An 18,201-nucleotide genomic window follows, 5' to 3' on the forward strand; every position below is an offset into this window, starting at 1 on the left:
GATCATCTGAGGTCGGGAGTTCGAGACCAGCCTGACCAACATGGAGAAACCCCTTCTCTACTAAAAATACAAAATTAGCCGGGCGTGGTGGCACATGGGCTATAATCCCAGCTACTTGGGAGGCTGAGGCAGGAGAATCACTTGAACCCAGGAGATGGAGGTTGCAGTGAGCTGAGATCGTGCCATTGCACTCCAGCCTGGGCAACAGGAGCGAAACCCCGTCTCAAAAACAAACAAAAAATAAAAAACAACTAGACGTTATACTTATATTGCAGTGGAAGGTAATATTACTATGGTAATTGACAGATTTAGACCTATTCATCTATCTACTCAACAAATATCAACTATCTAACATGTATCAGGCACATAGAACACACATGTGGGGTCTCAAGTGACCCTTGGTATACTTCTAGCCTGTTGGTTTGGAGAATTACCAATGTCATGACCTTAGAATAAGGTCATAGTGTTTCTTTTTCAAATATGTCAGTACCTAAGTAATTTAGCTACCAAAATGTTTTTCATACACTTAGACATCTTGCTATTTCTTTTTTCCTCTCAGCTGAGAAGCACCTGAAGCCTGACTCCAGGGTGCTGCATTTTTGTGTTGGGGTACTTCCTTGGCTCTTGATGCCAGGCAATTTTATTTCCCTTATTTATTTTGGAGGGAGCAGTTTCCCTCCTTATCATACCACTTTATCTTGAGTTATCTACCCTCTTCCCTTAGATACTGGCTTCTAAATCTTCCCACATTATAGGAAATAATTGGCAGGTGATAGGAGCCCGGCTGGGCTTAGGTGTGTTTAGATGGTCCCAGGGGTCTCTGGAGCATCTTGGTATTTAAGGTTGAATTGTGGCATTAACAATCCACATGGCACCAGCATTATGACAGAGAAGGATGTTATGACTTTGCTCCCGAAACCAAAAGGGAAAAAGACAAAATTCACAACTTGCAAGTCATCTGGAATGTTCTAATATCACTTCAAAGTATGAACATTGTATCATTCTTATGGGAGGGGGGTGAGGGATAAAAGACAACATATATGGTGTGGTATATACTGTTCCAGTGATGGGTGCACCAGGATCTCACAAATCACCGCTAAAGAACTTATGTAATCAAATACCACCTGTACCCCAATAACTTACGGAAAAATAAAATTTGAAAAAAGTGTAAACAGAGTTCAATTTCAAGATATATATTTTTAAGCCCAGAAAATAATTTAAAAAATCCCTCCTTCAAACTAGAGCCCACTTGTGTCTGGCAACTTGCCATCAGTGTGCAGCTGCTCTGTCTTTTCTACCTGCGCTCCACTGACAAGTCCATCTAAATAAGAACAATGGGGAAAGGAGGAGGAGAAAAGAAAGAGAATTAAATCTTGAATCGATGCTGTCAGAATGTAACCGCCCAACAGGTTCACCTTGCCCGCTGCCTAGACAGGGCTGATTTATCAAGACAGGGGAATTACAACAGAGAAACAGTAATTCACGCAGAGTCAGGTGGAGTTTTATTATTACTCAAATAATCAATCTCCCAGAAAACTGAGGGATTGGGGTTTTTAATGATAATTTGGCAGGTGGGGGCATGGGAAGTGGGAAGTGATGATTGGTTGGGTTGGGGATGAAATCACAGAGGGTCGAAGTGAGTTTTTCTTAGTGTCTTTTGTTCCTGGGTGGGATTGCAGAACTAATCGAGCCAGATTACTTGTCTGGGTGGGGTCAGCTGGTGCATTGGGATGCAGGGTCTGCAAAATATCTCAAGCACTGATCTTAGGTTTTACAACAGCACAGTTATTCCCAGGAGCCATTTGTTCAGAGTCTTGCAGCCGGAGGCTGTATGGCTCCTAAACATAATTTCTAAACTTGTAGCTAATTTCTTAGTCCTACAAAGGCAGACTGGTCCCAGGGAAGAAAGGGGTTTATTTTGGGAAAGGGTTATTGTCATTTTTTTTTTTCAAAGTTAAACTACAAACTAAATTTCTGCCCAAGGTTAGGAAGAAATTTCAGCCTGCACCCAGGAATGACAGCTTAGAAGTTAGAAGCAAGATGGAGTCAGGTCAGATCTCTTTCACTGTCACAATTTCCTGTTACAATTTTTGCAAAGGTGTTTTCAAGAACATGACCTTGTCTTCTCTGGCCTTGTGAACATGTGGGTGGCACTCTCTCCCTCTCTCTCTCTCTCTCTCTCTCTCTTTCTTGCTCTCTCTCTTTGTGCTTTTGTAAACTTTTCTATATCACTTCTGAAGGCTTCTGGCTGCAGCTTCTCCATCCTGAAGGCTGTGTTCCTTGGAGGGTTGCTTCCTTTCATTCCCTGATTCTTCAGGAGATCCTGCCACAGTTACTTTCACTTTTGCAAACGCAATACTCCTAGGAGACTCTCCTGTGCAGAACTTTAAAAAAAAAAAAAAAAAAAAGGCTCCAGGTCAGCTTTCTCTCTCTTAAGGCCCACAAAACTGGTCTCTGGAAAGCATGCATCATCTTTATAGCACCTCTTTAGAGGGAAGTGTAATTTCTTTCTTTTTTTGTTTTATTATACTTTAAGTTTTAGGGTACATGTGCACAATGTGCAGGTTTGTTACCTATGTATACGTGTGCTATGTTGGTGTGCTGCACCCATTAACTCATCATTTAACATTAGGTATATCTCGTAATGCTAAATGCACCTGACCAAAGTTCAGCTGGCAATGCAGCTTGCCCGCCCGCTATCCTTCCCTCCATGCTTCCAGGCAACAGTCAGATCTCAGCCTCCCATCCTTACCAAACACTCATAGACTTATCTGAAACTCTACACGGAGACCTAGCAAGGGTTCTCAGGTTTGGCCAAAGGTGAAACGGTGGCACCCACATAATTCAGAGCTGGCAGCTACTCTATTCAAACTCTCTCTCTTCACTCTCTTGAACTTTTATATACTCAAATTGTGCCAGGCATCGCTGGTTCAGGGGCCACAGTTTGAGAAGCCAGCCTAGAACACTTATGTTGGAAGTTTGCATTTTGCTCTGGCCCTTTGAATGTTGTATCTGTTTATTTTGCTGTCTCCATTGAAACTTCACTGATTTTATTCTGTTAAATGCTACAGATATGTTAACAATCTCTTCTGTTTTCTCATCTATAATTTGGGGATAATAACAGTTGCCTTGTGAGGAATAGATACATAATACATGTGGAGCACAATGTACAACATCTAGCACATAGGAGGAATTTCATAAAAGTTAGTTTCCTTTCTTCCATTCCTCTACCCTCCCCCACTTAAATAAAAAGGCATTGTGTTTTGTTACACTGAAGAGAGATCTGGGGCCAGAGTCATTTTACGAAAAGAGTTAAGATTGGTGTTTGACTCATAATTCATGACATCTTTCCAACAGATTCATTTTTTAGACAAATATTGTGTAGTGATAGTGTCAGCCATAGTTGTAGGTGATGGGGAAACAAAATGACCAAGGCAAACCCCATTCTTGGAGCAGGTAGAACTGTCTAGTAGGACAGACAGCAGGATGGCGGATGGGAGTGTTTATGCTCATGTGTTTCTGAAGCTTTTTGTCTTAGTGATATAACAGGTCTGAATAAAATGAAGGGCCCGTGAAAACCTCAGATTTAGACAGAGGACAACTGTGAGGAGGTTAAACAGGTGAGCACAAACAATCCATATTCCCAGCCAATGTTCATTAAAAGTAATAGCCAAAACCACAACTACTTTTGCACCAACCTAATACATCCTCCACTGTAGAATGCTAACAGGCTGCTGGCTCAACTAGTAGGCCAGAGAGACTTCCCAGAGGGTTTGAGGATGAGACAAAAGATGAGGCCAGCATAGCTCTTGGTTGTCACTTGGCGAATCCTGAATAGATGATTGGAGGTAACTGATTTAATTGGTCTTCTCTTTTGATTTCACTGTTTGCTTTGTACATTGTTCAAAAAAGGAATTTGGGAGAAAAGGCTTTTGATTAAAAAGTCCAGTGTGATTACAGGGAATTGACACATGGAAACATGACCTTAATGTTCTTGTCATCATGATTGCTGATTTGAGTGAGTGAGAGGCGGTCTAGTCCAGTGGTTGCAGACTTAAATAACTGGATTTGAATCCTTGATATGTAGATGGACAACCCTGCAATGTTGTGTAGACCAGTTCTCTTTTCTGGGCCTTGATTTCTTCATGTGTACACTGAAGAAGTTGGATGAGATGATCTTTAAAATCCCTTTTAACAATACATTTTGTGGTTCTTTAACTTTATTCTTCAATAGTAAATGTAAAGAAACAAGGAACTTCTTTTACCTGTATCCCAAATACCGAAATTACCTGATATCTTTGTAGATAACTGAGAATATGGTGACAAGATTAGGGCTACTTATCTCATGTAACTTTTCTAAGTGTCAGGTTTCTGCATTCATGAATTGATAATAATTATATCTGGATTTACTACCTAGTTAGCTCTTCTTTTCAGATAATATAATGATTTCAAAATGTGACCCTTTTTGAATGATATAATGTAAGAAATTCTGAGGCAGAGAAGTTGTAAACAGCAAAGATGCCTTAGATACTCACCTCATCTTTAAGTACAGAGATTACGTTTTTTGTTTTTCTTTTTTGTAATTGAAAAAAATTACTAGAAATGCAGTGTTCTTTAGTAATTATCAGCAAAATGCAACAAAAACTCCAGCAAAGACATGAAGATTTGAGCACAATAAACTGTTGGTTGTGATTTCTACTGAATCACTGTTCTGTTTTGTTATATGAATAGGCACAACATTATCCCTTGGTGGTCAGTTATAGCAGAATCCTATTTTATGCAGACCGGAAAAATTAATATTCATGTATAATTATGAAGAATAGTTGGAAGTTTTTCCCCATTTCTATTATATGTGGGTCTATTTTTATAGTAACTAATAAAGGATGAATATACTTATGAAAATTAACCTCTTTTAGGATCTAAAAATTAATGAAGCACATGAATTGCTACTTGTTATTTTTGGGTAACTGCAAGCATAGAAAGATTATGTTTTACTGTAGGGAAAGCATTAATTTTTCTGTTTTGCAGAAGTATGCATTCTCATGTTTAAGAATAGGAAAAAAAAGATGGAACAGCTGTTTTATTAAATTACCATCTTCTTCATCCTTTCCTATATTAATCCTCATTCTTTCAATGTCTCTTTTTATTCTCCAAATGCTTATAATCCTTTTATTTGAATGTTCCCCTATGTTACATTTTGATTTGGCCAAGCAGATGAATTACAAATGAAGTTCATGAAAAAGTCTATTGCCCCTAAGGGATATTAATTTCTTTCAGACTGAGATACACCATTAATATCTTCTTTCTCCTGCTATGGAAAAAGAAGTTCCTGAGACCTTACCGTTTCTTCTCCATTGCATTTGATTTTAGTATAAAGAACAATGGCTTGCATTATAAGACTCTGAAGACTTCTCCAACTTGTTCTTCATTCTGGACATTTAATTTCCCTGTTTAATTTAAGGGTGGTTTAATATTTCAGCACTACAGAAATCAAGGACTTGTAAGCTGATTGATTTGGAAAGGATAGAGTTCAAAATGTATTGAGGATATATATATCCTCACATGACTGGGAAGCCCAAAGTTGAAGACTTTTTTTTAAAAAAGGGTTAATAGTAGGGAACAATGACCATGCCTATATATCAGTCAAATGGTTAGCCAATTAATTAACACCTTGAGTGAAGCCAGATGATTGGCTGACTAAGACAAATTAGGTATGTTTGACATCAGAAAAACATAAAGTTTGGCTTGGGAATGTGAGGAGGCAGTTGAAGATCATTACACTTATAGAATAGCCAAAGCAGCCAATTATTATTTTCTTCTCTTGCAGGGTAGTGGGAAATTGATGAGGCATTAATTAATTTTCAGTTCAATAAAGTTTAACAAACTTTTATTGAATACTTACATTGAATATCTATATTTTACTGAATACCCATATTGAATAGCTTTTATTGCTTACCTATTGTGTTCTAATTCCTTTGCTAATCACTAGAGTTGAGTAATGTTTACATCAAATAAACAATGTACAGCTGAATTTTAGTTTCAAACAAATTAATTTTGTTTGAAGAGGTCAAGGGAAGTTGTTACGTGGAGCAAAGATGTCAAGTGTGTAATCACACTATTATCCACTTTATTCCACCCAGACTCATATGTCTGTCCTTGCATGATTCAAATTCACTGAGTAACTAGAATCCATTATGTCATTATTTCCTCCCAATTGAAACAAGTGCTGGTATGAGCCTATTTTTGCTGGACAGCCTATATGAGGTAACATTGTGTAGGAGAGTTTATTATAATTTTAGGATGATGCAAATAGTTAAATCCATAATCAAACATTGATGGGACCACACTTAAGGAGAAAGCTGGTCTCTGCTCCCTTCCTGTTTCCAAACATTCAAGGCCATTTAATGGTCTAAGTCTAAACATGCACAGAAAAAGAGTCCTTTCCCCTTTGAAGGCATCACAATAATCTAATCTTTCCCAAGCACATTTTTAATTCTTTTTTTATAAACTTCTCTCTCACACTGAAAACAAAATTTGTTACTGCTATTGTGGCTTAGTCAGAGAAAAGCATTTAAGGAAATGCATGTCCTGTTTCGTATAATCTGTTCTACTCTATTCAGAGCCATTTTATTTTATTGTGCACACCCTTGGAGTATAATAGAGACAAAGATATTACTGCTGCTCTGGATTTACAGATGTTCAGTCATGACTCCTGCTTGACAGGAGTTTACAATTACAATGTAATGTGGATGTGGAGACCTGCAAACACATACAACAGTACAAGCAAAGAGAAATAGACACTCTTAGAGAGGTACACAGTGCTTTAGGAGTGATGAATTTCCTAAGAGTGATCAGAGAAACCTTCCTACTGAGTAGAATTTGAGTTTCCTTTGAAGGATAACAGTTTCTTTTTAATTCTCCAATTTTTCATATGTGCAGGTGTTAGAGGCATTGAGCAGGTGGGAGACATTTCTGTGGGTGGGCTGAACAAAGATTTTTGATATAAGTTGCCATTGAGGACATTTTTCAGAGGTCAAGTCTCCTGTGGCCGAAGTTCAGGAAGCATGAGATGATTTTGTTGAGGGGGCTAGAAAAGTACATTGGGAATATACTGTGGCAGGTTTTTCCTATAGTCCATGGGTAGTTCTTGAGTTGTGTAGGAAAAGGATCTGTCCTGGCAGCAATGTGAATGTTGGATCCAATTGTTAAGAAATTAGAGGCAGGGAAAATCATTGCATTAGTGCTTGGAAGTGGTGATGAGGGCTTAAGATTGGAGAGATTGAATGCAAGTTAAGAAAATAGATGTGGGAACCAAGAAACTATAAGTATGTGTAGCAGCACTTTCCAGAAATAGTCAAGAAATTAAGGCTATCCAATTTCGTGATGAAGTTCCTCTCCTTGAATTTGTACCTTTGATGGTGGTGGAGAGTGTTATGTTCCAGGAGGCTTTGATTTACATTAGAAATATGAATCATTCTCCACTTGTGTACAAATTGTAGCCAAATACAGTATTTTTCTGTTCACATATATGTTTGTTTGGATACCTACTTTTAAACAACAGAGTTCTCTCTGGCTTGTTTAATTTTTTTTAAACTAATTCATTAAAGTCCATTTGAAAGGTACAAGAGAGATGGACTCTGAAGCTTTGAAACCAGGCACAGTGTAGGACCGCATGGGAGGATCTCCTCAGGGACACGGCTGCCTAGCTCCTTACACTCAGGAAAGAATGCAGAGCATCCTACTAACTACCATTTCTGAAGCACCAAGTGTTTCTCTTCCAAGTCTGATACAGATCAGGTACCCTGAATGAAGCTTCTGTAGGTTATTGCTCCATTTCAAATTCAAGTCTTATATGGTTGTGTCTGATTTGCAGGACATAGGTCACATGTCTGCATCTGCACTGAAAGGGTACATTCTGAATTCTATCCCAGAGAAGAAGGATTCTAACATGGAAAATGATTAAAATATAAGGAGGCTGTTCAAAATATATAATGCTATTATATATTAGTAATACATAAATGAAATACTATTATCTATTAGTAATTCACAAGTAAAAGATATCTACTACACTCACTAGAATTCACCATTATTAGGCAATATTCTTTTTCACTTTTGGAAAAATTGAAATGGCTCTTCTATGAATATTTTATTAAATGCAATACCCCTTATACATATTACTAATCAATTTTTGTTAGGCTAGGTTGTGATAAAAATGATCCTAGCACATCCGTGGCTTCACACACCCAAGTTTTCTTTTTTACTTAAGTTACATCATCATCTTTGTGGTCATCTGTAATTCTCTTACTGTTGGCTTCTGGATGGCTGAAATTCTGTTTCACAAGTTTTTCCATTGTTTGATTCAGTGTAAGGAGCTGTCAGTATCTTGAACATGATGTTCCCATGGAAGAGAAAAAAGAGAAAAAAAAACAACAACAAAAAACAGAACCATATAATGACTCTAAAGGCTTCTGCTTGGATGTGGCTTGCATTACTGCTGATTTCACTGGTGAAAAATAAGTGAAATGGTGAAGCTTTATATCATTTCAGTAGAAAAATATATTCTTACAGACAGGGCAGTGAACAAATGGCAATAATAACAAACTATCCCAATCTTCCTTAATAATTTCAAAAATGTGTTTTCTAATCTTACTTAAAAATCACTGTCTACAAAAAATATCCATCAAAAGTTGTTTTCAATCAAAGCAACTGGCCTAAACAGAGAGTATTGTAATAATTTGTATCTCATATTCTGATGAAACTTTGAGACCCATTAACAAAAATATCTTTGTGTGAACCTACAATTGTAGGATTGTGGGCTACATATAAAATAAACAAGGTAATATCGATTTAAGAAGGTAGCAAATTGGAAGTATAGAGAATTCACTGATCCATAGCAATTTTGAAATCTTACTGGGTAGACAATGAGAATACCTCCTGTAAGAAGGTGATTTTTTAAAAGCAAAATCAATTTTTAAAAATCTAGATTTTGATCCTTAAAATTAGTTTCTTAGCCCCTTTTTCTGCTTGGCTCTTCACCCCATTTATTAGAAGTTTCTTCCTTTTCTGTTGTCTTTCTTAGCCACATCTAAGCAAGGCATTGGAGAAACTGCCTTCCTTAGTGGCTTAACAGATTTCTCATCCTACTTTTTGATGACAATATCAGGAGGTAGCAAAGATCATTTTAAGCCTCAAATGGTCAGTCTCTTTTAATCCAGATTTTTGGCTTTTTTAGAATTACAACTATTTAAAAAATATTATTCCAGGAAGCCATATATAAAATCCTTCTTGAAACACATCTCTATACCGCTCTAGATATACTTACAAGTATCTTGAACTTATTATGTTTATATGGGAGACTCACAGCTTTCAAGTCTTTTTTATGAACAATTTTATCTACCTGAAACATTTTAATAGGCATAACCTTAATTGAGAGGTTACAGATACGGGCATTCTTTTGTTAACCTTCGATTGGGCCATCTGTCTATCTTATCTGATTTCTTTATCTATCTATCTATCTATCTATCTATCTATCTATCTATCTATCTACACACACGTTTAATAGTAATTTTTCAAATGCAAATAATAGCAGTTAAGTCAAACAGAATGTTCCCAAGTTATTTACAGGTAGCAAGTTATTATTGCATAATAGGAGCCATCATTTTCCCAGTTTCCAGTAAGTTTCTTTCTCATTTAGAGGTTTAAGTGGGCTTTAAACAAATTTCCCCTGTTTAGCATTCCTGTCATGAAGTACATTACCCTGGACAATTGTTTCTGTACTAGTCAGCTTTTTAAGATTATGTTGTATAACAAACAATTCTTAAGTATCACTGGCTTCATATAATAAATATTTAATTCCTGTACATAAATCTGTTTAGTTGCCTGTATCTCTACAATTGCCAATTATAAATTGACTAGAGTTATACTTCACAAGCCTGCATTCAGAATTCCAGAATTGAAAGGGAAATTTCATAACATTTTTGAAGAGAGAAGAAAAAAGCAATGATGAAATTACCTGATGGTTCTTCAAGTGTCTGCTTAGATGTGGCTTATGTCACTTACATATTTCTATTGCCAAAGTAAGTAAGATGACCAAGGCTGGTAGCCATGAGGGAGAAGCATATAATCTTTTTATAGGGAAGGCAGTAAATAATTAAAAATAATATAATTTGCCACATACATTGAATTTCTGATACCCACTTTTTATTTCTCTGTTTGTTTTGCCATGTTAATTTGTTCTTGGTAAAATATTAGTTGACATATGAGGGTTAGTTTATTTGGGCAAATGCATAACAAGATCTGAACATAATGTCAATGGCCTATCTCAATGTATATGTAAGAAAACTATTAATCTGATTTTCACAAGTCTTATAAAATTATTCAGGAGGAATTGATCAAGTGATGTAATTTTTTTTCAGAAACAGTGTTATTTGAAAAAAGTGTATTATATCCAAAAGTAACTATTTTGAACTATTAATAATAAAAATGCAATTATAATAGCCAGTTTCTCTTGAGTACTTCCAATTCCAGATACTGTCTTTAATTTTAACTCAGTTTTATTTTAAAATAAGGATACTGAAGTTTGACCAAGGGCCTGTAGCTAGGAGGCAAGAACAGGGATATACAAGTCAGTTCTCTCTGACTTGAGACCAGTTCTTAGTCATTAATTTTGAATACACAAGTTGTATAGTTATGTTCTTATTTTATGTAAATTTTAGATCTATATGTTGAAGCGGTATAAAATGGAGTGATCAACAGTGGGTTGTGCTTGGTTAGGGTGTAATTCATCTGGTGGGAGAGTTTTGAATCCATGCTGACAACAGAAATTCCTCCCCTCTAGGTGAGCAAGAAACTTAAAAGAGAAGCACACATGAAAATGTCTTTAGACCTTACCTTAAAACTATCATCTGTACAAAGAATTGTATATGAAAATTCTGCCCAGGCCTGGGAGGCACAAAAGGAAAAAGATATGATGGTCTCACAGCCATTGCTACACTCTTATGGTTGCATCTCATGTTGCTCTGGAGAAGCACACATGGAGCATCTGGCAGTGGTCTGGGGTCTGGGACTCCTGCCTTGTTCAAGCTGAACCCTAGAGAGCCAGTGTTGGCAGAAGATAAGTGAATCGCTTTGCAGACAGATGCTATTGCACAATCATTTACATCTATAACACTCAGGTTTCTGGTGATTTAATAGAAAAATGGAATACCGGAGACTTTATTTAACATCTGCTCTCAACCAGGTAGAAAAGCCTCCAGGAAAGGCTTAGCTTCCTCTATGTTCACCTGATCCTAAGACTCAAAATAGCAGAATTCAGGATAGAAGAAACAATTCTAAAAAGGCCTATGAACAAGCTTTTTGGCCCTCTTTATTACTCTTTAGTTGGCTGCTTTGCTGAAGTCAGTTGAAATTTTCTTATAAACCCAGTTATGATTTATCATTTGCCTGGCATTCCAAGCATGTCAACCTGGAACTCTTTCTAAGCCTGAGCAGGGGAGAATTGGTGGAGATTCCTTTAGGGTAGTCATTGTGGAGTCAATGGGATGAGACGAGAGTCAACTAATTTATATTAAAATGAAATCTGGAGTCAATCTCAGCTGTGTGTGTGTGTGTGTGTGTGTGTGTGTGTGTGTTTGTTTAGAGAGGGGGAGGGAGAGAATGGGAGAGAGAAAGTGAAGAGAGAGAAACAGATTATGCAAATAAAATTGAGGAAAATGTAAATTTTACTTTATATTTCATCGTCATGGATAAAAATAAGAAATTATACTTGAACTGTACTTTTTGAAAATCAATAAAATGAAGGTAACTTGTTTAAATTTAAGCACGAGAACAGAGAAAATCACTGGTAAAATACAGATATTTTTTTAAAAAAAGAATAAAACCTGCATTTGAAATAATTCCAAACAATAGAAAAGAAGTTAGTACTAAAAAGGTATATACCAATCTGCAATTTATAATCATGACAGAAAGAAATTTAAACATATAACATCTGAAAACTGAAAAGGCAAGAAAATTAGAATATATTGTTATACTGTTAAGCAATATGTATGTAACTCTTTAGAAACTTGGAAAATAATAACATATAAAAAAGTAGAATATTTCATGTACAGTGGATACAACTGTGTAAAATCTGTGTCTTGTATATTATCAAAATGTTCTTCCAAGCTCATCAAAATGACTGATTGGCTTGGAGTTCTGGCGATATGGCAGTTACATAAAAGCAATCTGATGATAATTTGTAATTGTTGTGCTTGCATCTAATTTATCAGTAGTGCTTGTATACTACTATATAATGCTTGTATATTATAGTAGTATATTGGTAGAATTGCTTCAGTTATGTAACATAAATGTTTTGGAGAAGTTTTCAATTATTTACACCACAAATTACCTTTCAACGCACTGAAAAAAATGTAGTACCTAAGGTGTTTAATGTATGAATCAGAGTTTGGATGAGTTATCTCTTGCTTCTTAAAAACAACCACAGAATCTCATTATCATCCAAAAATTTTATTCATATATATATATATGTATGTGTTTGTGTGTGGGGGGGTAGTATATGTGTGTGTGTATCATATATATGTATGTATGTGTGTGTGTGTGTATATACAGATATTTACTCATGAATTTGCAGGGTGGCTGGGATGATTGCTTCACACTCTGAATATAAGGGTCAATCAGTGGCTCTTACGTATCTGTCATCCTTTTTGGGCCAGTGAGATAGCCACATTATATTCTTCTCATATTGATGGCCTGAGAACGTAAACATCCATTGGCCAAAGTAAGTCATGTAGATGAGCCCAAAGTCAAGGATTGGAGAATACTTATTTACTTTAGGTATAAGAAACAATATTTTATATTAAAAGATATAGATACAGGGATAGGTCAATAACTTGGGCAGATAATTTGATCTTCCTCAAGGTCCTAGGTCATGAACATTTTGGAGTCACTCATTTATCTGAGACAGCAGTTTTCTTTCTTTTAAAATTACAAAGTTTTTTTAATATGCTCCAAATTTTCATAATGCACAGGTATGATATTCTATTAGGGGATTTTTTTTTCTGGTTCAGAAAAAGCTCATGTGCCTCTTGGGGTTGATAACCTTTAGGTTTGTGGGTAACCACTCAAAATCCTAGAGTTAGTATATAGATTATTTTAAGTTGAAGACATCAGTGATTCAACAGATGCAGAAAGAAGCCTCCTTGGCATTTCCCTTATGTGACTAAAAACAGAAGCTTCTGGGAACATAGCTGCCATAAGTTCTCTTTTTCTGGTTCGATTTTATTCCCAGGAAGATGACCAAGATTAAACCAACCATAAATCCCCTGTTGGGAAAGATGTATCTCCATGAAGAAGACAGAAAGAATTTTCAGACTTGCATGAACAAGCAGTACCATAAACTTTATTATTTCTATGTGTTCTTATAAAAACCCATTTGTTCTTCTCATGGGGACCTCTTTTGTCTTTCTTCCTTTCTTTACTAAGAAAGATATATAAACCTCTAAACACTTATCAAGCTACTTATTTTGTAAGCTATAGTATGCATGCAAATAAACTTTTTTTCTCCTGATTGACTTTTGCCAGTTTAATTTACAGACCCTCAGCTACTGAACATAAATGCATGGAGAAAAAAATTTTTTCTCTACAAAACATTCTTAAGGCTAATCTTAATTTCTTTGGTGGGGTGTAATTATGCACAAATTTATATGCACAATGAACTAAAGCAACATTACACTTTCTAAATCAGTCCTGAGATTAAAACACAAAAATTAAAAGAAGAAATGACAACATTATATTCAGAGATGTTTAAGAAAGTGAAGCTTTGCTTTGTGAAGTCTCGATACCTTCGTTTTCTTAAACATCTCTGCATATGATGTTGGAGGAGAAAACTGGAAGAAAGTTGATAGGTGAGGTTAATTTTATGAAGAGAACACATTCATAAAACCTCAAAGTAAGTAATTGTGGAAACATTCCTTGTTGAGAATCTTCATAAAAGCACACACTTTGAAATTTATAATTCTTGTTTAGATAATTTTTTTTATCATTTTGAATTTGCCACCAACTTTCAATGGAGAAACTAAAGAAGTTATTTCTGGAAAATTTGTGTTAATATAATGCCAGTAGGGCAGACTTGGAATTATTTGAGAAGAGGGGCACTGGCAAACAGATTCACAGAATATGGGTAAAATACTTTAAGGATGGATATAATGAGGGTGGATCCAAAACAGTATCTAGAAAATTCTTTCCTGAAAAACTTGAAATCTTCCATTGTTTCTTTCTATCGAAACTAATAGGTGGCTTTCTGTCCTGTCAGTAAGATTCAGGAGTGAAGCATGATGAAACTGAAAAACTCTAAAGGAAAAAAATTACATTTTTTGTCAGAAATGGAAGATATAATGTGTTGATAAAGATTCTAGAACTGGGTAAAAAGGGAATTTGAAATACTATGTGGTTCAAAGCTACTATAATTAGAATTTTAATATCTCCCACCTAGTTAAAAATCACCTTGCTTTAAAATAACTTTTGAGAAGAAAATTTACAATCGTCTTTGTTCATTTTGACAGAGAGGCAGTGAGGGTTGAGAGAAGAACACAAGACTTAAAATGCAGACACCTAGAATAAGTGCAGACATGCTGTGGGCAAACCACTTAACAGTGTGGTTCATTTCAAAGGTCACTTCCTGTATTGTCCATTTTCACACTTCTGATAAAGACAAATGAGATCAGGCAATTTACAAAAGAAAGAGGTTTACAGTTTCACATGGCTGGGGAGGCCTTGTGATCATGGTAGAAGGCAAGGAGGAGCAAGTCACATCTTATGTGGATGGCCGTAGGCAAAAAGAGAGCTTGTGCATGGCAACTCTCATTATTAAAACCATCAGATCTTGTGAGACCTATTCACTATCATGAGAACATGACCCATTCACTATCATGAGAACCCATTCCGTATCACGAGAGCATGAGAAAGACCCACCCCCATAATTCAGTCATCTCCCACTGGGTCCCTCCCACATCACATGGGAATTATGGGAGCTACAAGATGAGATTTGCATGGGGACACAGAGCCAAACCATATCATTCCTCCCTGGCCCCTCCAAAATCTCATATCTTCACATTTCAAAACCAATCATGCCTTCCCAACAGTCCCCCAAAGTCTCAACTCATTTCAGCATTAACTCAGAAGTCCACAGTCCAAAGCTAAGCAGTGACCTAGATCAGAAAATAAAAAAATAAAAAAAATAGATCACAAATCATATTGGGCTACATTATGCTAAAGGGCTGGAAAGTGACAGAAAAATTGTCTGAAATTTGACTTAACTATTTTCTTGAACAAAGACATGAAAATTTGTTGCAAAATCTTTTGAGGATGTCATGGAAGCAATAACCATTGAGGCAGAAATTAGAGTGATCAAAAGAGCCTACCATTAGGTCTTAAACCTCTCAGTAGGTTTTCAGAAACAGCAATGAGCTAGGGTAGGTCAGAAAAATCTTACTTGGATAACTGAAAATCACCTTCTACACATTTACTTCACCACAAAGTTTATGTAGAAAAACTGTTGTTTAAGCACCCCCTTTTTTTAAACTATTAAGTTCCTGAGTATATGTGCAGGATATGCACGTTTGTTATATAGGTAAATGTGTGCTGTGTGATGAGTTGTACAGATCAACTCATCATCTAGGTATTAAGCCCAGCATCCATTACCTACCTATTCTTCTTGATGCTCTCCCTCCCCAGCCCCCACAACAGGCCCCAACATGTGTTGTCCCACACCATGTGTCTGTGTGTTTTCATCATTCAGCTCCCACTTTTGAGTGAGAACATGTGGTGTTGGTTTTCTGTTCCTGTGTTAGTTTGCTGAGGATAATGGCTTCTAGCTCCATCCATGTTCCTTTTTATGGCTTCATAGTATTCCATGGTGTATATATGTACCACATTTTCTTCATCCAGTCTATCATTGATGGGTATTTGAGTTGATTCCCTATCTTTGCTATTGTGAATAGTGCTGCAATGAACATATGTATACATATATCTTTATAATAAAATGAGTCCTATTCCTTTGGTAAACTTGTTTTAAAGAATTGTTGAATAGCTTTGTACTTATACAGGTTGAACTCTTAGAACACTATTCTAAGGTTGTACTCTTAGAATGACGTCTGATGTCTACAGTATGGAAACAAATAAACAGCCTTCACAGTAGTGCAAAAAGAGACACAGTTGAGGTTTTTTTTGTTGTTGTTATTTGCTTGAGTTGTTAGCTACAGCCTGTCCCCTGGCCATGACATAACTTTCCATTTGAAAATGGGCTTTCTGAACAAATGACACTTTTCATTTTGGTGAATTCCATGAGGTTTCAAATACAGTCAGATTGACAGCTAATCTCTAGGGCTACTTAGATAATTTGGTTGGACATGAGTAGCATTAATTTAATTCCATTTAGCTTGACTCTTACATAACTACAGGCTCTGTAGTATTTTGGGGTGTTCCAAAGCAAAATATTGAGACATAGTTCTCCTTTTTACTAAAACCTGGTTTCTGTCTACACATGATGCGGATAAAATGGGCAGTCAAGTTGAACCCACAGCACGATGCAGCTTCACCCTCCAGATATTTGGCATAGCCAGTAGGGAAGGAGGTGAAACATGGATTGGACCCAGATGCTGGTTGTTTGGTTCCATCTGGGTAAACAGGGGCTCTTCCAGGGGCAGTTGAATGCAAGGTTGTGTTGAATCGATTCTGAGTTTGGGCTCCAAAATTAGAGAAGCCTACTTGTTTATTGTGTAGATCTCTGAATCTCTCTAAGACTTGTTTGATGAGGTAAAGACATATTCACTAAATCCTCCTCTTTTGAGAATAGTACCTCTGCTCACAAATGTACTTGTTGTTTCTTGCCCTGGATACTATTCTTTCTTGAGAATTAAACTCCAAGATCCCTATACTCCCCAGCTGTGTACAATTAGGGACTGGTTCTGGATATTTGCTCCTTGAATCGACTTTTTATCAACCTCCTTATGCTACCCTCTTTGCTCCTATTTTCAGAAACTTTTACTAGTTCTTAGCCTTTAGAAAATTCAGGGAAAATCAAGTTGTATCATGGCTTTCACCAGTTTCATATTAAGATTTAGTTTTCTTGAACTCAGTAAGTCATTTACAACTAATCTGTCTCCCACCTTCTTATATTTTATCATCATTTTCTCTTCTCCTACTTCTCCTCATCTTTGTGGATTTATGCCTGAAAAAATTCTTTACTGTCATTTTAATGGAATTTTAGAAGAGAGCAAAATTAGATAAGTATATTCAGCTTTTCATCCTTTCCTAGATACCCATTACATTTACATATTTTAAATGCACTCTTTTTCAAGTAATACAGTTAAAACATTTAAATCCTGCCTACTTGCTTTCTCTTCAAATAACAAACTTCAAATCTGAATTGCTACATAATCACAAAATAAATCCTCTCCTTAAATACTTGTTACACTTTAATATTTATTATGCCAATATAAGTTATTAATCATTTTAAACTTTGTGTTATCAGGTTATTCTCCAAATAGTCACTTGTGGGGAGGCACTGTAAAATGTCCTAGCAGGCATGTGCTGGCCCTTTCAAAGGGATATTCCAGCATCTCTTAGAAAAAAAGGATGTCATGTGTCATATATCATGTGGTGCCAAAGATGTGCAATGGACTGTTCTATAAGTGCTTCGCCATAGGAAGTATTCACAGAGAGGCTGAGTAACCATTTGTCACGGATTCCAATACATCTATATGAAGTTAGAATAATTGAAGGATAAAAAATTCCTTCCGGTCTTTATGCTTCTACAAGTCTATAAATTTTGGTGAGAATTCACTTCAAATTTGCATCCTTGAACATTATATCTGTTACAATATGATGACTTTTTGCTATACTTGGAGAAACCAACTAGCTTTAGACTCTAGGTTCCATGTGGGCTGGTTCTACAATTATTTCATGAACCACTCTGCTCCTAGTGCCTAATATTTGTGCTTGCTCATAGAGGGTGCTCAATAATTTTTTTTTAAAAGAAGAAAAAAGTTTAGAATGTTAAAGTATTCCAGAAAAATATCAGCAGCAACAACAGTAGTGGTGAGCTGTAGTGTTTCATTATAACTTTGGCTGTGGGTAAAATCATTCTAAGAGAGAAGGATACAAAGTCCACGGTCAACTTTAGAAAGTAGGGACAGTCAGTGCTTT

General features: G+C 36.2%; 1 long non-coding RNA gene across 1 annotated transcript in view; it reads right to left on the reverse strand.

The window, feature by feature from the left end:
• Positions 1-1,481: 1,481 nt before the first annotated feature.
• The window catches only part of LOC129047524 (uncharacterized), a 56,325-nt gene continuing 39,605 nt past the window's right edge, over positions 1,482-18,201 (reverse strand). Inside the window, exon 3 of the long non-coding RNA XR_008509262.2 lies at positions 1,482-2,384. This is a non-coding gene — a long non-coding RNA (uncharacterized LOC129047524). The remainder of the gene's footprint in view (positions 2,385-18,201) is intronic.

The sequence above is a fragment of the Pongo abelii genome, chromosome 7 (genome assembly GCF_028885655.2).
Source record: "Pongo abelii isolate AG06213 chromosome 7, NHGRI_mPonAbe1-v2.0_pri, whole genome shotgun sequence".
Lineage (NCBI taxonomy): Eukaryota > Metazoa > Chordata > Mammalia > Primates > Hominidae > Pongo > Pongo abelii.